This window comes from Leucoraja erinacea, chromosome 1, assembly GCF_028641065.1.
Source record: "Leucoraja erinacea ecotype New England chromosome 1, Leri_hhj_1, whole genome shotgun sequence".
Classification (NCBI taxonomy): Eukaryota; Metazoa; Chordata; class Chondrichthyes; order Rajiformes; family Rajidae; genus Leucoraja; species Leucoraja erinaceus.
Window position 1 is genome coordinate 52,549,000 of NC_073377.1, and position 23,004 is coordinate 52,572,003.

A 23,004-nucleotide genomic window follows, 5' to 3' on the forward strand; every position below is an offset into this window, starting at 1 on the left:
GTCCATGCCTATCCAAGAGTCTCTTAATTGCCACTATCATGTCTGCCTCCACCACCACCCCTGGCATCGGGTTCCAGGCCCCCACCGCTCTCCCTGTGAAAAAAATGCCCCAGATATCTCCTTTACATTTTACCCAACGTAAAGCTATGCTTATTTGACATTTCCATCCTGGGAAATAGATCCTTGTAATGGGGCAACCACAACTGCACACAGTACTAACCAAAATATTGTAAAGCTGCATCATGACTTGCACTCAATGCCCCAAACAATAAAGACAAGCATACCAAGCGCCTTATTACCACTCTATCTACTTGTGCTGCCACTTTCAGGGGGTAAGGGACTTGGATCCCAAAATCCCTCTGCATTATGCTGCCAAGGGCCATGCCATTAATTGTACATATTCCCTTTTAAATTTGACTTCTCAACACCTCACGCATGCTCAGATTAAACGCCATTTGCCATTTTTCCACCCATTTCTGCAGCTAATCCCACTGTATACTCTGACAGCCTTCCTCACAGACTGTGATCTCAGCAATATGGTGCCATCTGCAACATTTCCCAGAACCAATCTCTGCGGAACTCCACTAGTTACAGACCTCTAGCCTAAATATTGTCCTTCCACCATAACCTTGTCTTCTATCACCAAGCTAGTTCTGAATCAACATGACCAAGCCAATTTTAATCCCATACTTTTTAATTTTCTGGATCAGCCTACCATGGGGGACTTTATCAAACACCTTACTAAAATCCATGTAATGATCATCCACAGCCCTACCCTCATTGATCACCCTCATCGCCTCCTCAAAACACTTGATCAAGTTAGTAAGACTACTTGCCACATAATTTGTCCCAAATTAACATTCTCTTCCAAATGGGAGAAAATCCTATCCTGAAGAATCCTCGTCCATAGTTTCCCTCCCACTAATGCGAGGCTCACCAGTCTGATTTTCTCTACTTCTCTTATTAAACAAAAGAACAACGTTAGCTGCTCTCCAGTCCTCACCTGTGGCTAGAGAAGATGCAAAGGCTCATGCAGTCAAGGCACATGCAGTCCTCTCTCTTGCATCTCTCAATAACATGAGGACCCCATCAAGCCCTGGGGATTTATTCACCCTGATGCTCTTTGGCAAACCCCAACTCCGCCTCCTTCTTAATCACCAACTGTCCTTGCTTAATAGTATTCTCCACACAGATCTCACTGTACTCCTTGTCCTTCTCCATGGTGAAACCAGATACAAACTATTTGTTGTGTACCTCACCAACATCCTCTGACTCCAAGCACAAATTCATTCATCCTTGAGCGGGCGACCTTGTCCTTGGGTTTCCTGGATTAGTCCAATGGTAGGGCACAAGTTTCTTCACTGCTCTGGAAGGATATTTGTCCAATTAAACTAGCACTTGGTGTAAATAGTAGAGCTGCAGTCATACTGCTCCAGTGACCTCAGTTGAATGCTGAACGTCAGTTCTGTTGTGTGAGTGACTTTGCTCATTTTCACTGCAACTGAACTTCCTCTGGGTTCTCTGGTTTCCTCCCACATCCAAAAATGTGCAGGTTGGCAGGTTAATTAGCCACTGTAAATTGCTTTTAGTCTGCTGATAGAAGTTGGAGGGCGGAGATTGGAAGTTGATGGGAATATAGGGAGTATAAAATGTGCTAAATGGATGCTTAATGATCAGTGCAGACTCAGTAAACCAAATATCTGTTTCTGTACTATTTATGAAAGAGCTCCATGAAAAATTGAATTTTGAGATAATTTAGATTTTTAATTAATTGAGTTTGTTAACAACATTTGAGTGCATTGAAGTTTTTAAGTGGTTTCAATGTTAAAATTATATTTTATTATTTTTAATATTAGATGTTAATGTTTTCATCGTTAACATTTAAAAAATAACATGATACCTTTTAAATTCCTTTTTGAATGCCTCTGAAGGTCAGAGACATTCAGGCACATTCATATGCTTGATACATTTGACAGCAGGCTAAGCCTGGTTTGGGGCTGAGCTCTCATGTTTATGGGAGTAAGGGCAGCAGTTGTTGAGGAAGATCCTATGCTTAGCCGGGCTGAGTCAAATAATGACCATGTTTCCGTTCTGAATAATAGAACAGAAAACCTAAATAGCTCACCACTCACCTATGCAGTAAATGTTACATATACATTAAATCAGAGATTAGTAAAAATATTAGATAAATTATTTTTCTATTTAATTAATCCAACATTTTAACTAGTGTTAAAATATATTAAAGTCTTTAAATCTTTGTTAAAATGGAGATTGGTGGAAAGTTGTAACTGCATTGTATTTCCTTGGTTATGTCTCTTAAAGTACAAAATTAATAAATCTATACAGATACCTGGATACCCTGACATTTCAAACCAATTGAAGAGGTTGTGATGGATGGCATCTGATACATCTGCATCAATCATCCATCCCAATCCCACACTTATTCCACCCGCACCTCCATAGAGAAGATCATGTATTTTTGTCAGTACATCTATTTCATTTCTTCACTTTTATTGTCTTTGAACCAATTGGCAAGACTGCAAACAGTTGTGAACAGTGCCCAGTACATCACCGGTACTGACCTCCCCACCATCGAATGGATTTATCGGAGTCGCTACCTCAAAAAGGCAGCCAACATCATCCGAGACCCACACCACCCTGGTCACACACTCATTTCATTTCACTCCTGCCATCGGGAAGAAGGTACAGGAGCCTGAAAACTGTAACGTCCGGGTTCAGGAACAGCTTCATCCCTACAGCCATCAGCCTATTAAACACAACCTCAAATAAGCTCTGAACTACAATAGACAAGTATTGTTATTGCACTATGTTCACCCGACGCCGATGATCCAGCTTCGCGGCAGAGGTCCTGAGAACATTGAGTTGGCTGAGGAGGCCACATATAGACCCCGACCTCGGGTGGACTATGAGGGGGAGAAATTGATATTTTTAGTGCCTTCCCTCACAGTGAATTCTGCTGTGGGGGGACGTTTCATGTTGATTTCTATAGTGTACTGTTCTGTGTCTTTTTTCTTTTTTCTCTTTTTTGTTTTGTATGGATATATTGACATTAGATCTGTTCAATTAATTTAATCAATCTCTGTAAAGCACTTTGGTTCAAATACTGGTTTTGTTGAAAAGTGCTATATAAATAAAGATTATTATTATTGTTTGTTTTTTGTGTGTACGTGTGTGTGTGTGTATTTGTGAGTATGTGTATATATATACAAGAATCTCACGGCGCCTCGTCAGATGAGGCAATAAAGTATTCCTATTCCTATACACACACTGACATTTTTTTCTCTATAGTTTATTATATTGTTTACAGTGTACTATGTTTACATATTCTGTTGTGGTGCAGCAAGTAAGAATGTTATTGTTCTATCTGGGACATATGACGATAAAACATTCTTGACTCTTGAGCTTTCAGAAGCATCCAGATGGCCCAGGTACAAATTTCACGTTGTCTTATTTCTCTTCAATCTCATATACGTAGAAACATAGAAACATAGAAAATAGGTGCAGGAGGAGGCCATTCGGCCCTTCGAGCCAGCACCGCCATTCATTGTGATCATGGCTGATCGTCCCCTATCAATAACCCATGCCTGCCTTCTCCCCATATCCCTTGACTCCACTAGCCACTAGAGCTCTATCTAACTTTCTCTTAAATCCGTTACTTGCATTACATCCAGTGACTAGGCCTCCACTGCCCTCTGTGGCAGGGAATTCCATAAATTCACAACTCTCTGGGTGACAAAGTTTTTTCTCACCTCAGTCTTAAATGACCTCCCCTTTATTCTAAGACTGTGGCCCCTGGTTCTGGACTCGCCCAACATTGGGAACATTTTTCCTGCATCTAGCTTGTCCAGTCCTTTTATAATTTTATATGTTTCTATAAGATCTCCCCTCATCCTTCTAAACTCCAGTGAATACAAGCCTAGTCTTTTCAATCTTTCCTCATATGACAGTCCCTCCATCCCAGGGATCAATCTCCTGAACCTACGCTGCGCTGCCTCAATCACAAGGATGTCCTTCCTCAAGTTAGGAGACAAAAACTGTACACAATACTCCAGATGTGGTCTCACCAGAGCCCTATACAACTGCAGAAGAACCTCTTTACTCCTATACTGAAATCCTCTTGTTATGAAGGCCAACATTCCATTAGCTTTCTTCACTGCCTGCTGTACCTGTAAGCCAACTTTCAGTGACTGGTGTACAAGGACACCCAGGTCTCGCTGCACCTCCCCCTTACATAACCTAACCCCATTGAGATAATACCACACAACTGCCCTATAAACCGTTCATGAGCTCATCTTGTCCACCTCCTATTTCCTTCATCCATTAACTTAATATATCCCGATTAGCTTCTTGATCTGATGCTGACTGATATTGTTAATTATTCTTTTTTTTGTCAAATCTGCTACAATCAGCAACATACAATGTGCTTGAGTAACTCAGTGGGTCAGGCAGTTGAGTTATTTTGCTCAAGATTCCAGCATCTACACTTCCTTCTGCCTTCTGCTACAATTAGAGCTTTGTTAACAAACACAATGTTGACTCCTATGCCTGCAAACAATTATCTCGAAGAGCATTCATCTCCAAAGTTCTTGATCACATTGTTGCATCTCAATTGCATGACTTTCTTTAACAACCTTCATGCTTGGACCTCTCTTATCAAGTTTCTGTCCCTACCTTAACAATGAAATGGTTTAATCAAAGTCACTATTGAATGCGTCAGTCTGAAGAAGGGCCACGATTGAAAACATCACAAACCATGTTGTTCCACAGATGTGGCCTGACCTGCTGAGTTACTCCGGCATTTTGTGATTTTGTTTTCTCCATTGTGTAGGATATCATTCCGTACTCTATTGTCTGGTCCTCTTGGAAACTAGAACCAATCAGTTTAGTTAGTCAATGCTATATGGAATATTGCAGCTCAACCTGAATCATTTAATTATTTCCTATGTCTGCCATACAATGTTACCTAATGCCCCTGTCCCACTTAGGAAACCTCTGGAGACTTTGCGCCCCACCCAAGGTTTCCGTGTGGTTCCCGGAGGTTGCAGGTGGTTGATGGAGATTGCAGGTGGTGGAAGCAGGTAGGGGGACTGACAAAAACCTCCGGGAACCGCACGGAAACCTTGGGTGGGGCACAAATTCCCCAGAGGCTTCCGTTCAGGTTTCCTAAGTGGGACAGGGGCATAAGTGGAACAGGGGCATTAGTTTTCAAATTCCAGATCAAGTAACGCTGGGTACATCACTGACTTTTTTTCTGACTTCCCTTCTATATTTGTCAGATAGACCATGTCACAAATGATTTTTTTTTGTTGAGCAGGCAGCAAATAATGCATTGCTTTATCTTCCTGACAACAGGACTCCAGAACAGGGAATCATAATTTTATAATCTTCACCTAGGCTCTCAGAGTGAAATCAGGAAACATTTCTAAATGCAAAGGCAATTTAAAATCCGGAACATCTATTCAAATAGGTCAATTAGAAGTTTCAAAACTGAGATATTTGTCATGTCATTCAGTTTAGTGATAAAGTACAGAAACAGGCCTTTCGGCCCACCAAATTCACGCTGACCAGCAATCCCTTCAAATGAACACTATCCCATACACACCAGGGACAATTTACAATTTTACCAAGACAATTAGCCTACAAACCTGTATGTCTTCAGAGAGTGTGAGGAAACCGGAGAACCCAGAGAAAATCCACGCAGGTCACGGAGAGAATGTACAAACTCCATACAGACATTGCCTGTAGTCAGGATCGAGCCCAGGTCTCTGGTCCTTTGAGGCAGCAACTCTACTACTGCGCCACTGTGTCACACATGTCAGGCCATTGGATATAAGCAGTTTACAAACCTCCGAGTAAATGGAATGTGGACAGTAGTTCCATTGTAGAAGTTCTTAAAATGAATGGCATATTCTGCATAAGAGAAAGTATCACCGGCAGGGATCAATAAGTGCAGGAAAAATCCATTTGGTCCTGTCTTCTGATAAAGTTGGAGCAACTGGAGATTATGACAACATCTTCTCATAAATGGTTAAGAGAATTCCAATCACATCACCAAAGTTATTATTTGAGATTTAGAATAATAGCTGCAAGAAGCTGGAGCTAATTTTTTGACGGGGTTGTTGCAGTCACCCACATCATGACCAATGATGAGATCATTGCCAATCTAGGCAACAATTAGAATTCCAACAGAAAGCCAAGGATGTTAACAGTTTAAAAACTATGCTTAAAACAATGCAAGTCTTGCAGGAAGGGCATAGCACTGACTTCATTATAACTTCTCAATTCTGTAAACTTTCTAACATTCATACAACTTAAATAGTAAATAAAAACCTATTTTAAATTATTTTTGATCTTATATTTTTTTAACCTTGTAATAATCCTTCCTGCCATGAAAACGTTTAATGTTTGTTCCACAGTTAGATGTTTAGTTTAGTTTACTGATACAGCATGGAAGCATGCCCTTCGGCCCTCTGAGTCGATGTTGACTATCAATCACCCATTCACACTAGTTCTGTTATCTCATTTTCGCATCCACACCTTACACATTAAGAACAATTTACAAAGGCCACTTAGCCTACAAACACACATGTCTTTGGGATGTGGGAGGAAACTGGAGCACCTGGAGGAAACCCACGTGATTACAGGGAGAATCCACCAAATCCACACAGACAGCATCCAAGGTCAGAATGGAAGTGCTGTAAAGCAGCAACTCTGCCAATAACTCTACATTAATATTTATTCCAATCTAAATTTTGATTAGCTGATTTATAACTTGGTAGCTGGTAAATAGAATGTTTAATAGCATGCTAACATTAATAAAATACATACTTGTAATATTTAGGGGAATAATAATGCAGAGAATAAAAGATAGAAATGAAATCATTTATTTTAAATGACCTCTTAAGGTTAATAGCTCAGCGGATGGTGCCTTCTACAGATCCAATTCATCACTGCTTTGTGATGAACTAATTGTTTTCGAACCGTAGAACAGTGAGAGTGCATCTTTTGCACAGGTACCAATGGCTTATTTTTACCTGTCTATTCCACGTGATGCTAGGCATACAGTTTCAATAAGATAGACACTAAATGCTGGAGTAACTCAACGGGACAGACAGCATCTCCGGATAGAAGGAATGGGTAATGTTTCGGGTCGTGACCCTTCTTCAGACTGAGACATAGAGAATTGGGCTCCACTGCCTTCTGTGGCAGAGAATTCCACAGATTCTCAACTCTCTGGGTGAAAAGGTTTTTCCTCATCTCAGTCCGAAATGGCCTCCCCCTTATTCTTAAACTGTAACCCCTGGTTCTGGACTCACCCAACATGGGGAACATTTTTCCTACACCTAGCCTGTCCAATCCATTAAGAATTTTATATAGAAACATAGAAAATAGGTGCAGGAGTAGGCCATTCGGACCTTCGAGCCTGCACCGCCATTCAATATGATCATGGCTGATCATCCAACTCAGTATCCTGTACCTGCCTTCTCTCCATACCCCCTGATAACTTTAGCCACAAGGGCCACATCTAACTCCCTCTTAAATATAGCCAATGAACTGGCCTCAACTACCTTCTGTGGCAGAGAATTCCACAGATTCACCGCTCTCTGTGTGAAAAATGTTTTTCTCATCTCGGCCCTAAAAGATTTTCCCTTTATCCTTAAACTGTGACCGCTTGTTCTGGACTTCCCCAACATCGGGAACAATTTTCCTGCATCTAGCCTGTCCAACCCCTTAAGAATTATGCAAGTTTCTATAAGATCCCCCCTCAATCTTCTAAATTTCAGTGAGTACAAGCCGAGTCTATCCAGTCTTTCTTCATATGAAAGTCTCGCCATCCCAGGAATCCGTCTGGTGACCCTTCTCTGTACTCCCTCGATGGCAAGAATACTCAAATCCTTTTGCTATGAATGCTAACATACCATTCACTTTCTTCACTGCCTGCTGCACCTCCATGTCTACTTTCAATGATTGGTGTACCATGACACCCAGGTCTCGTTGCATCTCCCCTTTTCCTAATCGGCCACCATTCAGATAATAGTCTACTTTCCTGTTCTTGCCACCAAAGTGGATAACCTCACATTTATCCACATTATACTGCATTATATGTTTCTATAAGATGCCCTTTCATCCTTCTAAATTCCATTGAAAACAAGCCCAGTTGAACCATTCTTTCCTCATATGTCAGTCCCGCCATCCCTGGAATTAACCTGGGGAACCTACACTGCACTCCCTCAATAGCAGGAATGTCCTCCCTCAAATTAGACCAAAACTGCACACAATACTCCAGGTGTGGTCTCACCAACGCCCTGTACAACTGCAGTCAGTCCTCCATGCTCCTAAACTTAAATCCTCTCACAATGAAGGCCAACATGCCATTAACTTTCTTCACTGCCTGCTCCACCTGCTTGCTTACTTTCAGTGACTAATGTACAAGCACACACAGGTCAATTTCACACACTAATCTCTTGTGTGGGACTTTGTCAAAGGCTTTTTGTAAGTCTAGATATACCACATACACTGGCTCTCCCAGAACGTTTTTCCTTCCATTATTTATTATGTAAAAGAATATGTGTGTTATGATTGTGTTTATAATTTGTTTGGTTCTTTTGTTGTTTGTCTTTTGCACAAAAGTCCGCGAGCATTGCCACTTTCATTTCACTGCACATCTCGTATGTGTATGTGACAAATAAACTTGACTTGACTTGACTTCCCTTATCCATTCTACATGTTACATCCTCAAAATCTTCCAGAAGATTAGTCATGCATGATTTCCCCTTCATAAATCCATGCTGAATTTGACTGATCCTGTCACTGCTTTCCAAATGCGCTGCTATTACATCTTTAATAATTGACTCAAACATCTTCCCCACTGCCAATGGAATGCTAACTGGTCTATCATTCCATGTTTTCTCTCTCACACCTTTCATAAAAAGTGGGGTTACATTGGATCAGTTACCCACCAGTCCCCAGGAACTGATCCAGTGTCGAGAGAACATTGGAAAATGATCCTCAATGCATCCATGATTTCTAGGGGCACCACCTTGAGTACTCTGGGATATAGACCATCAGTCGCTGGGGATTAATCTGCCTTTAATCCCAACAGTTTACATAACACCATTTCCTGAATAATGTGGATTCCCTTCAGTTTCCTCCCTCCCACTAGATCCTCAGTCCCCTAGTATTTCTGGAAGATTGTTTGTGTCTTCCTTAGTGAAGATAGAACCAAAGTATTTGTTTAACTGTTCTGCCATTTCCTTGTTTTCCATTATATATTCATGTCTTTGATTGTGAAGGACCTACATTTGTCTTCACTCATCTTCGTTTTTACATATCTAAAGAAGCTTTTAGAGTCTTTTGTATATTCCCCGCAAGCTTTCTTTCATGCTCTTTTTCCCCTTAATTAACCCTTGTCCTAAAGTTCTAAATTTCTCCCAGTCCTCCGGTTTGCTGCTTCCTCTGGCCAATTTATATGCCTCTTCCTTGGATTTAACACTATCTTTGGTTTCCCTCATTAGCCACGGTTGAGCTGCCTTCCCCGTTTTATTTTTTCGAAAGAAAACAATTTTTGGAGTTCATCTATGCGGTCTTTAAATCTCTGCCATTGTATCTCCACCGTCAACCCTTTAAGTATAATTTTCCAGTCTATCCAAGCCAATTCCCATCTCATACCTTCAAAGTCTCCTTTATTTAAGTTCAGGACCCTAGTCTCTGAATGAACCGTGTCACTCTCCATCTTAATGCAGAATCCCACCATATTATGATCACTGTTGCCCAAGTGGCTTTGCAGAACAAGATCGCTAACTAATCCTTCCACATTACACAAGACCTAGTCTAGGATGGCCTCCCCTCTAGTCGGTTCCTCTACAAATTGGCTTAGAAAACCATCCAGTATACATTCCAGGAAAACATCCTCCTCAGCTTTGATACCAATTTAGTTGGCCCAATCTATATGTGAATTAAAGTCACCCATTGGATAAAGTCACCCATGATAACTGCTAATCCACAACAACAACAAAGTGGACGATTAGCAACTCCTGTGCCAACAAACAAGGACTTCTCTCGATCCACTGCCCTGTGCTTCACCGAGACCTGACTGTGTGAGTCGACCCCAGACAATGCGCTACAACTGGCTGGCTCTCAACTACACAGAGTGGACCACAAGCGGAGGCAGTGGGGAAAAATCAAGAGGCGGTGGAATATGCACCGTCAAAATCCTTGTATGTATACAGACTTGGCTAATACCTTTATTCTGATTAGCAATGAGAGAATACAATGTTGGAAAAATACTCCTTGCAATAGATCGTGCTGAAATCAAGTGGTAAACACAATCCTTTCTGACTGGCATTCTGACTGGCCTCGCTGGCATTGCAAGATGGTTCTTGGAATAGTATACCTCCACAATCTATTGGAAGTGCATTGAAAATTATAAGTTTGGGAGTCTTACAATTGTGGATAAGCTGATGCACACTTGGCAGAAGTTGGTCATGAAATGATACCTTCAATGAATCAAGATGAAGATGCAGCAACACTATTTGCTGAGTCTCCAGATTCAACACATGCAACATCAGTACTATTACAATTATCACAGGGAATTCAAAAGCTACACCAACTGCTGTGCCAAAGTGTTTCTGAACAAGGAACTGAGACTCCATAGGGTCATATACTTTACAATAACCAAAGTGGAATTGAAAACTTCATAATAAGGCTTGATTTGGACTTCAAAACACCACAGCTTATTTAATGCTGTTATCCAGTGTCATCGGATGAATTGGATTAATAGGCAATGACGAATCTGTTGACTGAATTCAACTGCATTTTCTGAAAAGAGCATTTCAGCTGTTTTTTGTTTGTTTGAACAGTCTTGCACTGGTAGTTTTATAAGGCAGCCGAAAATCTTGGCACTCAGCAATTGACAAGAAAGAAGTGTTAATTTATTGTTATTTCATATTGAAGATTAGATTTTTTTTGATAAATCAAACTCAATAGAAAAGGCTTTCCATGTTTCCTGATTTGCTGGTTTCTTTATTTTGCCAGGTCAAACATTTGTTCTCAGATATATTGGGACCTATGACATTTGCCAGATCGATGTTAGATTTTTTCACAGTTGGTCATTTTCTTCTCCTTCTCGAACAGGAATATAACACTGGCTTGAGCCTACTTCATGGGCACAAATTTAAATCTGCAAGCAGATTTGAAAAATCATGACCAGGCAGAGCCTTATTTTTCCCTCTGGACTCAATTAGAGTGTGCCTGGTTATATTTACCATGAGTTCAGATAATTATTGCAGAAATACTTCCTCTGCTGCAGTTATTGCTTGCAACTGTTCTAAATTCGCCTGCAGTACATAATCCAACTTTCACTATTATTTGCTAAAAAATACAATAAACTCTCTAAGTACTGTTTCTCTTGCCTTTGTTTGATGCACCACAACTAACTTCTCCCTATTGCTCTTCCCTCCCTCCTCTCATATGCAATAGAAATAATTACTGTATGTTATCCACCAGCTTTAAAAACTGCTGAAGATTTCCCTTGAACTTCCTCAGCGTATTCTCCTTTTTTTCTGCACCCCTTGGAATTATCGAGCTTAATTTTATGGAAACATTTTTTTGAAGTTTTATCTAACGATTCTGATTTACTACTTATTTACAGAACTCTTCTAAAAATAATTGCAATGCTGTGGGAAAAGATGACTTGGGTACATAATTGATAAATTCTGTCTGGGCACAATGGGTCAAAGTTTGATTATTATATAATATACAAATCTAAATGATATATTGTTTAAGGAATTGGTCAGAAAATTGGCTTGGTAAAGGAGATAGTTGAGAGTTGTACAATTGGAAGCGTATGATTAGCAGTGTATCCCACAGATCAGTGCTGGGACCCTATGTTTGTTTATATATTAACGACTGCGACTGAGATGCAAAGTTAGAAGTTATAATTCGTAAGTTTGCAAATGACACAAAGAATGTTGGTGCTATTGATAGCTAGGGGGCACTCTTAGGTACAGAATGATATCAATCAGGTGGTAAATTAGGCAGATGGAATTTAATCCTTTGTGCATTTTGTGGTGGTGAAATTAGGGTAGGACTTTACGAGGATGTTGCTAGGACTTGAGGGCCTGAGCCATAGGAAAAAGTTGGGCAGGTTAGGATTTTATTCCTTGCACAGTAGAATGGGAGGTGCCTTCATCAGTCAGGGCACTGAATATTGAAGATGGGACATAGTGTCACAGTTGTACGATGTTGATGAGGCCGCATTTGGAGTATAGTGTTTAGCTTTGGTCCCTATGCTATAGGAAGGATGTCATTATGCTGGAAAGTGCAGAGAAGGCAAGAATCACTCTCCTATTTTAAATCTCTTTTCTACCTGATAATCTATCACCATTTCTGCACTCTGTATCTTCCCTTTTGCCCTACCTATTGTACATGAATTTGGCTTGATTGTATTTATCTATAATATTATCTGATTTGATTGGACAGCATGTGAAACAAAGCTTTTCATTGTACCTCGATTCACATGATAAAAATAAACCTAAATTTGTTCCTTCTACTTTCTGCCAGTGCACTGGAGAAATATCCAGCTCATAATTGCCCATGACAGATCTGAGACTGCACTGATAACCACATACTGTATGTGCGATCTGATATCCACTGTCCCATTGGGCTGCCAGGTTGAACTACAAACACAAGCGTCCTTTCATTCTGGCCTGGTATCATTAATGCTAGTTGATATAAATGTCCACTTTGGAAAACAGAATATCAATTACCTGGTTTTCCCAACCACAAGTTCCTGCCAAAGTGCAACACGCAATGAGTCTTGTTTCGGTATGTTGCAAACATCTGGCAACTAATGCAATTTCAGGAACAATCTCAAACTCAAGTGTTCATGCGCGCAAGGAATACCAGATCTTCGACTTCCTCATCATCCACAGACCACAGTCTGTCCAAATTGGTGGAAATATGTCATCCTCTATAACAATTAGCACGGGAGCACCTTAAGGCTGCTTGCTCAGTCCCTGCTGTACTCATTCTATACTCATGACTGTGTAGCTGGATATAGTGCGAACTCCGTCATCAAGTTCGCCGACGACACCACTGTTGTGGGACGAATCACAGATGGTGATGAATCAGAGTATAGAAGTAAGATCTCCTTCTTTACGTGAGCGACCCTCCAGCCAAAGGCCCTGCAAATGTGTCCTTGTTAGATCAATTTGGAACTTTCTCTGGCTATAAACTAAACCTCCAAAAAAGCAAATGCTTTCCCATCAACCAAGCCATACACATCCGGCAGGAATCCCTGTCCTTTCCCATATCTCAAGAAGGTTTTGTATATCTAGGAATACACATTACCCGCTCTTTCACGTCCCTGTTTGCAGCTAACTATACGCCTCAAGTTAGCCAAATGAAGGCTGACTTTGAGAGATGGCGTAGTCTACCTCTCACTATGGCTGGGAGAGTGCAGTCGGTGAAGATGACTGTACTTCCCAGATTTCTTTACTTGTTCCAATGTTTGCCGGTTTTGCTATCCAAGTCATTTTTTAACTCAGTTAACCAATCTATGGGGGCATGAACATCAAATTCTCCCAATTTTGTTAGTCCTTGCTATCTCCTCCCCTTCCTCAGTCCCCCTGCTGTCTCCTCCCATCCCCCAGCCTTCGGGCTCTTCCTCCTTTTTCCTTTCTTGTCCCCGCCCCCCCCACCACCGATCAGTCTGAAGAAGGGTTTCGGCCCGAAACGTTGCCTATTTCCTTCGCCCCATAGACGCTGCTGCACCCGCTGAGTTTCTCCAGCTTTTTTGTGTAACCAATCTATAACCTCCTTTATATGGGGTAACAAGGTTACAAGGGTCAATAAGTGCACTCTCCAAAGAGGTCGTGAAGGAGGTGGACTGGGCCTTCCTAGCTTTATTCATTATTACTGGGCATCCAATATCCAAAAGATATTATTCTGGCTCCACCGACCAGATACAGACTGGTGTCTGCTTGAGTCACAGTCTTGTTATTCCTCGTCTCTCCCAGCTTTAGTATATTCCTCCCTGCCATTGAAACCCTCTCGATTTACATCCAACCCTGTCGTACTATCCACCATCAAAATTTTTAATCAATTTCGTTGCCATTATAAGTTTACATCAGCTTCAGTTCTGGGTCCCATTCACAGTAACCATTTATTCCCCCCTCCACACTTGACTCAACCTTTAGACAGTGGGGTTTGAATGGTCTTATGTGCATTAAGGATTTATACACTAACAACATATTTGATAGTTTTGATAACCTACACAAAAAACATGGCCTCCCACATAATCATTTCTTTAAATATCTTCAGGTCCGTCACTTTGCCATGAAAACATTTCCCTCTTTTCCTGATCTCCCACCTGTCACAGTGTTGGATAAACTCACTCTTACCTTTGCAAATAAAGGACTGATCTCTGTAGTATATTCTCAACTGATGTCTTTAGGAGATCAAAACCTGAACAAAGTTAAAGCTAGGTGGGAGGACGACCTTGGTATGGATCTGTCTGAGGAATGCTGGACAGAAGCACTGAAAAGAGTCCATTCCACGTCATCATGTGCTAGATTGGGGCTCATACAATTTAAAGTTTTACACAGGGTTCATTGAAGCAAAGCCAGGCTTGCTGACATATATCCGGGGACTGATGCTGTCTGTGCTCCTTCTCTCCAGCCAATCTAGCTCATGCATTCTGGTCTTGCCTCAAACTTGGTAACTACTGGGCAGTGGTTTTTAAAACCATCAGTGAAGTCCTTGGGATGACAGTGAGACCTTGCCCGCTTGTAGCTGTATTTGGTGTAGCAGATAAAATACAACCCAGTCTGATATCATTACATTTACATCACATTTGGCCCGTAGGAGAATCTTGCTGGTCTGGAAATCTACCACTCCTCCATCTGCTGCTGCTTGGCAGGATGACGTGATGTTTTTTTTAAGGCTAGAAAAGATTAAATTCACATTGAGGGGATCTGTGAAAAAGTTTTATTTGAAATGGGAACCCTTTTTATCATACTTTGAGGGTCTAAAGGAACTACATATTGACTGAGGGCACTTGACAGTAAGCGGGGAACCGCCTTTATTCTGATTTGTTGCTTTATTATTGTTAAAATGTATTTGTGATATATTTGTATTGTGAAGACATTAGCTGCCAAGGGGTGTTTAGGGAGGGTGGGTTAGGGTTATTTTGTTATTATATATAAAAAACAAAATGGAGGGAAATATAATGCCATACGTCGAATGTACTGTAATTTTTTAAAATATAAAAATATAAAAATATCTCCAATAAAAATGTATTTCAAAAAAAAAGTGAGATCGACCTATTGACCAAATGGTGCTAGCACAATAACCTCCAGCAAAACTGAGGAAATCATTGTGGACTTTGGAAGGGGTAGGACAGGGACCCACAATCCCGTTTATATCAACGGGACGATGGTGGAAAGGATCAAAAATTCCTGGGAGTGCATATTTCCGAAGATCTTTCCTGGTCCCAGCAAACTGATGCAATTATAACGAAGGCACATCAGTGCCTCTATTTCCTGAGAAGATTAAAGGTGCACAGTAGAGAGCATACTGACTGGCTGCAGCGTGGCATGGAATAGCAACTTGAATGTTCAAGAGCGGAAAAAAATGTAGAAAGTTGTGACCACTGCCCAGTCCATCACTGGCTCTGACCTCCCCACCCTCAAAGGGATCAATCGCAGTCGCTGCCTCATAAAAGGCTGCCAATATCATCAAAGACCCACACCATCCTGGTCACACACTCATCTACCCATTGCCATCGGGAAGAAGGAACAGCTTCTTCCCCACAGCCATCAGGCTATTAAACACAACATCAAATAAGCTCTGAACAATAACAGTCTATTATTACTATTGCACTTTAACTGTTATTTATTCTGTATATATGGCCTATGGTCCAAGAACACACTGAACTTTTATTTCCCATTCTGTATTATGTTTACATATTCTGTTGTGCTGCAGCAAGTAAGAATTTCATTGTCCTATCTGGGATCAATGACAATAAAACTCTCTTGAATCTTGGCTCTTCACCCAAGGAACTTTTCCAGACTCTCACATTCAAGTTAAACACAAGCCAGTGAACAGATATTGATTTCCAATGTACCAAAGATTTACCACATTTAACACAACTCCCTCCTCCATTCATTTCCAATCCTACTAGCAGAGGCTAAAGAATCCCCAAATACCCCTGATACTCAGTATACATATGTATATTTACCTTATATTAGTTCTGTTGCAACCTTTCTGATTTTTATTAACAGCTCCAAATTTAATTAAAAAATGTGATCATATGCATAATTTTTCTAATATTATGGATGGAAATTAGATTGTCAGCATTTAATTATTTTAAAATTTAATCACACATTTGTGGCTCATATCTGGGGGAAATTGCATCACAATAATGAATGCATTGATATATGAATTAATTAGTGCTATACACAATAATTAAATCAAAACATCAGCCATCGTTTCAAAGCTTCTTAATATCATAGTTTAATTTAATGTTGCTATGGTGTTTATAATCCACCTTCTCAACAAATAAAATTTGACCTACATAATAATTTGTTCTCACAACAAAAGGGCAGCAAAATTAGTCTGACTCATATCCAGTAATTATTTTAAATTGGTTGCAAACTAACATGAAACCAGATCAAAAACTGAATACTTCAATTTAATAATTTAAGCATTAACCTTGAATGCATCTGGATTTATTTAGTCATATGTAAGTGAATGTTTGCAAATAGAAATATTCTATTTGTTACAAAATATATTATAATGAAAGGCAGAAAAACAATTGGGTTTAAAGCTAGTTCTGATAATATAAACAATAGACAATAGATAATAGGCGCAGGAGTAAGCCATTCGGCCCTTAGAGCCAGCATCGCTATTCACTGTGATCATGGCTGATCATCCACATTCAGTACCTCGTTCCTGCCTTCTCACCATATCCCCTGACTCCGCTATCTTTAAGAGCCCTATCTAACTCTCTCTTAAAAGCATCAAGAGAGTTGGCCTCCACAGCCTTTTGAGGCAGAGAATTCCACAGATTCACCACTCTCTGGGTGAAAAAGATTTTCCTCATCTCTGCTCTAAATGGCCTACCCCTTATTCTTAAACTGTGGCCCCTAGTTCTGGACTCCCCCGACATCAGGAACATGTTTCCTGCCAGAAAGTATAATATAAATCCCTTAATCTATATTAATAAAGGTCTGATCTTGACCACTTCCTGTTGTTCTGTATATTGATTTTAGAAAGAACGCTGCCACTTACGGCTGTGATTTTTGGCCATCTTACTCAGAAAATCCCTCCGCTGTGTAGGACAAGAGGATTTACCCCATCGATGAAAAATAAAAGAGTTATTAGTGCTTAAAAAATGTTGAGATTCTCGCTCCTGAAGGCCACGCCCCTTCCAGAGCGACTATAAAACCCGGAAGTGTTGAGTGCCTCAGTCAGTCTCTGCAAGATAGGGGAGCGAGAGGGTCATGTCTCTCAGTCAGAGCTGTGAATAACACTGAACACATGTCTACTAAACTGTGAGTGTGGTTTTACAGACCTTGAGTGCCCTTAATGTGGTTTGAAAATGAAAATGTGGTTGGTTTCAAATGAAGCACAGCAAATGGCTGGTGGTGGTGGTTGGTTTGAAGTGAAGAACAGCAAATGGCTGTTGGTTTGAAGTTTGGCCATCTTACTCAGTCCCCATCCGCTCATCAGGTGCAGAGGATTCTTCCCATCAATGAAAAATAAAAGAGTTTTACCAGTTTTGAAAAAAATGTTGAGAAGCTCTTTCCTGTCAATCGCGCCATGAAGGCCACAACCCTTCCGGTGGGAGGGGGAAGGGATTATAAAACCCATAAGTGTGGGTGTGGCTCAGTCTCTGCATGATGGGGAAGGGAGAAGTCACAACTCTGAACCTGTGAATGAACTGAACACACTAAATATCTACTGAACTGTGTGTGGTGTTTATGTGGTGTTTTGTGTGGTTTTATGGTGGTTTCACCCTGCTTGAAATGGTATGAAACTGCATTTGAATTTGGTGGCCTTGCACCCTGCTTGAAGTAGCATGAAACTCCACTTGAATTTGGTGGCCTTGCACCCTGCTTGAAGTGGTCGGAAACTGCACTTGAATTTGATGGCCTTGCACCCTGCTTGAAGTGGTATGAAACTGCACTTGAATTCGGTGGCCTTGCACCCTGCTTGAAGTAGCATGAAATTCCACTTGAATTTGGTGGCCTTGCACCCTGCTTGAAGTGGTCGGAAACTGCACTTGAATTTGATGGCCTTGCACCCTGCTTGAAGTGGTATGAAACTGCACTTGAATTCGGTGGCCTTGCACCCTGCTTGAAGTGGTAGGAAACTGGCCTTGCGCACTGCTTGAAATGCACCTGAATTCGGTGGCCTTGCACCCTGCTTGAAATGGAATTTCAGGGAAGAGCCGTGAGTCAACTGCCAACCCACCAGCCATGAGTGAGCTGCCAGCACATAGAATAGAATAGAATAGAATAGTTTCTTTATTGTCATTGTAACATGAACCATGTACAACGAAATTTAAAATGTCAGCCAGTCAGTGCAGCATTCAAACATTTCTAAAAGCTAATGATACATACAAGGTAAAATATTAAAGATAAACAACTAAATAAATATCACGGACAAAGCACGCATACACACGCAACCCTCCATCCTTCTGTCGATTTCACAGTGTACCACAGTCCCTTAGTATGTCTCGCCCCTGCGTTCCTTGGCGGCTACATTTAGTGCTTTTATAGCAGTGGGGTAAAAACTGTTTTTTAGTCTATTTGTCCTTGTCCTTGTAGATCTGTACCGTCTGCCTGACGGCAACAGTTCAAACAGGGAGTGTCCGGGGTGGGAAATGTCCTTTATGATATTCTGGGTTTTTTTGGTGCAGCGGGAACTTTGGTGCAGCGGAACATCAGGCTTGAGTGACTGAGCAGCCAGCCCAAGAATCCATTTGGCCCACAATGTCCATACTAGCCCTCTGGAAACCAGTCCCTTCAGCCCACAACAGCCATACTAGCGCTCCAGAAAGCCCCCCCACTGGCCACCAATATTGGAATTGGTGTAGAGCTGGAATATTACGTTGGGGGACCAGCCCTCCCGCGTGAACATGGGACCCAGCGGGTCCCACTTAGTCTAGTAATCTTCTATGTTTCAATTAGATCCCTTGTCATCCTTCTAAATTCCAGAGTATACAAGCCCAACGCTCCATTCTATCAACATATGACAGTCCCGCCATCCCGGGAATTAACCTCGTGAACCTACGCTGCAAACCTACCTTCTTCAAATTTGGAGGCCAACACTGCACACAATACTCCAGATGTGATCTCACATTAGGGCCCTGTACAACTGCAGAAGGACTTCTTTGCACCGATACGCAACTCGTCTTGAGATTTTAAATGGCCTGGAGCATTTTGGGTGTTGGGGAACATGCCGCTTCAAGCAGTGTGCAAGGCCACCGAATTCAGGTGCCGTTTCCTACCACTTCAACTTATTTCACTGTCTAATTGTAATGAAAGGTTTGGTGCAGTGGCGCAGAGATAGAGTTGCTGCATTACAACGCTAGAGACAGGTTCAATCCTAACTATGGGAGCTATCATCGTGGAGTTTGTACGTTCTCCCTGTGACCACGTGGGTTTTCTCTGGGAGCTCCGGTCTCCTTCCACATTCCAAAGACGTGCAGATTTGTAGGTTAATTGGGTTCAGAAAAAATTGTAAATGGTCTCTAGTGTGTAGAATAGTGCTAATGTAAGGGTTAAACATGGTTGACGCAGACACGGTGGGACGAAGAGCCTGTTTCCGCCTGTGCCTCTAAAATCTAAAGAGTTTAAAATTGCTTTTCCAATTGCCATGAATCTCACTGATAGGTATATCAACGGGGGAACCAAATGGTGAAAATCATGATATGATGAAATAATAACAAGGAAATAGGGGAGGCAAACAAATTAAATTGACTATCTGGTGGTCTAAAAATTCTAATGTCTTTAAGTAGTATTTTGTCTGCAATAACAGAAGCAGTTTAAGCATATCTGAGAGTGGACCTAGTCTTAGTATTTCAGTGGTATTCATTGAAAAGCAATGGAGTGAGTAAAGGACTTTGTGGGAAGATGAACTTCAAAACTGAACATGAATTTTGCATTAAACAGGATGACAAAGTTTCATATTCTGATCAACTTTAGCCATTGACCAGTGGGGAAATAGAAATGATGGTGAAGGAAGGTTCATGACATGGCATGAACATTTAGCCTAACTGAAATGCAGACCAGAGAGGCAGATAAAGTGTTGTCATATCCAAGAATGGTTTTCATTTAAAGTTTTCATTTAACTGAGGCAAAATTATGTTGTACAATTTCATGCAATTTTATTTCACTGTGTGATCATGCAGAAAGTATCTTGCATCTTCTGGGTGGATGTATAACTTCTGATTATCAATGGGTAATTTCACTTTGCTTTGAATTTGCTTGCTTCCAGTCAATTGTGCTTCATGCGCTGGCATTACATTTAACTTCCATATAACCATATAACCATATAACAATTACAGCACGGAAACAGGCCATCTCGGCCCTACAAGTCCATGCCGAACAAATTTTTTTTCCCTTAGTCCCACCTGCCTGCACTCGTACCATAACCCTCCATTCCCTTCTCATCCATATGCCTATCCAATTTATTTTTAAATGATATCAATGAACCTGCCTCCACCACTTCCACTGGGAGCTCATTCCACACCGCCACCACTCTCTGCGTAAAGAAGTTCCCCCTCATATTACCCCTAAACTTCTGTCCCTTAATTCTGAAGTCATGTCCTCTTCAATGTACTTTTGTCAGTGAAATGCAGTGTATGAAATGGAAGCTTTTCAAGTTGAAAACAGGGTCAATATATTGTTTGTTATCTTTTGAATTCATGAAACAAACTACAAAGTACTGAACAGTTTCACTGTATAAAGTCATAGCTGACAAACTAATCAATAATCAGTAGATGGCAGAAATACATTTCCTTCGGAATACAAAGTCTCTGCTTTTGGAGCATTAGAGCAACCACAAAAGTGAAAGGATGCTGAGCAACTTCCAATGTACAGATGTGCATGGAGGCAGAAGCAGAAGGCATACAAATTCGTCATAACAAAGTGGAATCTCAGACGAACCCTGTTAGAGTTCTGCAAACCATAGCCTGGGAGCAAGATGAGAACAGAGAGATGTCACCTGTCAGTCCATTACTATGGTCAAGAATAGGGACGTGTCGCATTTGAACTACTCATTCTTATCCAGGATCATAGAGATGCCATCCAGAGACATGTTAGTCTCCAACAGCTTTAGGTTGCTGCTCTGGCTGAAAATGGATTTGAAAGAGAACAATAAAGAGTTGTTGGTGGATATAAGGAACTGCAGATGCTGGTTTACAAAAAAAAAGACACAAAGTGCTGGAGCAACTGAATGGGACAGGCAGCATCTCTGGAGAGCATAGCTTTCCAGGTGACATTTGTGGCCAGGACCCTTCTTCAGGCTGATGCTGGGAATTATAGGGTGTTGTTGGCTTTTGGGTGGATCTGGAGGTTGCATTGGCATTTGTGACATCTGAGTCACAGCGATACGTCTCCCTTTGTCTGCTCAGTTCCTTAAAACTTCAAATTGTCATTGCAGTGTACAAGTAGGTGAACTGTAATCAATCAAGTGGTCAGCATTTTCTCTCAGAATCAGAATCAGATTTTATTCGCCAGGTATGTTTTGCAACATACGAGGAATTTCACTGGCTAGGTCTATCAGACAAATAAAAGCAACATTCAAAACACATTTTAACATGAACGTCCACCACAGTGACTCCTACACATTTCTCACGGTGATGGAAGGCAAAATAAAGTTCTTCCCTTGTGTTCTTCCTTGGTCAGGGGCCTCGAGCCCCCATTAACGGGATGATCTTGACTCCCATAGCCGGTGGCATTCGGGTCCCTCCACGTCGAGGCGTTCAGCTCCCGCATTGGGGGGTTGGCAGCTCCCCGCACTGGGCGATCAAACCTCTCGTCGTGGCTGGTCGAACCTTCTGAGACGTTGGAGCTCCCGACTAGCCTCTCCCGAGACTGCGAGCCCTTGATGGTAAGTCCGCAGGCCGCGGTGGGAGCGATCCCAGGCAAGGGATCTGCTCCGATGTTAAGTCCGCGCCCCGCGGTGGGGCTCACGATAGTCCGAGCCGGCTTCCAGCTCCAGCGATGGTAGGCCGCAGAGCCTGGAGAATATGATCCAAAAAATGATCACATCTCCGGGAAGGTAAGAACTTGAAAAAAAGTTTCCGGCGATCCCCCCTCCCCTCACATAAAACAAACCAAAGTACATTATATCAAACTTTCAGCAAACACTAAAAATAACAAAAGATGAAAAAAAACTAACAGACTGCCGGCAGGGATGGCCATCTCCCTGGCGCCCCTGGTCGTACCCCACTCCAACTTTCAGGCATTATATTTGCCTTTGCCCTATGGTCAGTCACATCGAGCAACATGCAGATTATCAACCAGATTAGCAACATGATAATAGGCCATTCCCACGTTACGAGCTGACGCAAGAGGCAACCCGAGTGAAGGGGTCGTGGTTGAGCACGATATAACAAGTGAAAGATCAAGAGGTTAACTGAGTTCCCACGGGTAGACGGCAGTTTCATGTTTACTTGTCATTTCTGCGATGTTCCCAGTTCGTCTCCCGAGTTACTCTTGAGCCAATCCTGATTGAAGTTTTGTTTTAATAAGCAACAGTGTTATGTTTTAATAAGCAACAGTGTTAAAGAAGACCTCTCCATCCTGTGGCTTTGTTTTAAAGATAGAATTCAGCGCGGCCGCATCTATTGATGTGACCTACAAAGGGAAAATGCGCACCATCCAGTGCCAGAGCAGTTATGCTTATGATTTGTTTGAAACACACAGGTTTGATATGTTTTAATTGAATTTACTGCCATGTCTACACACT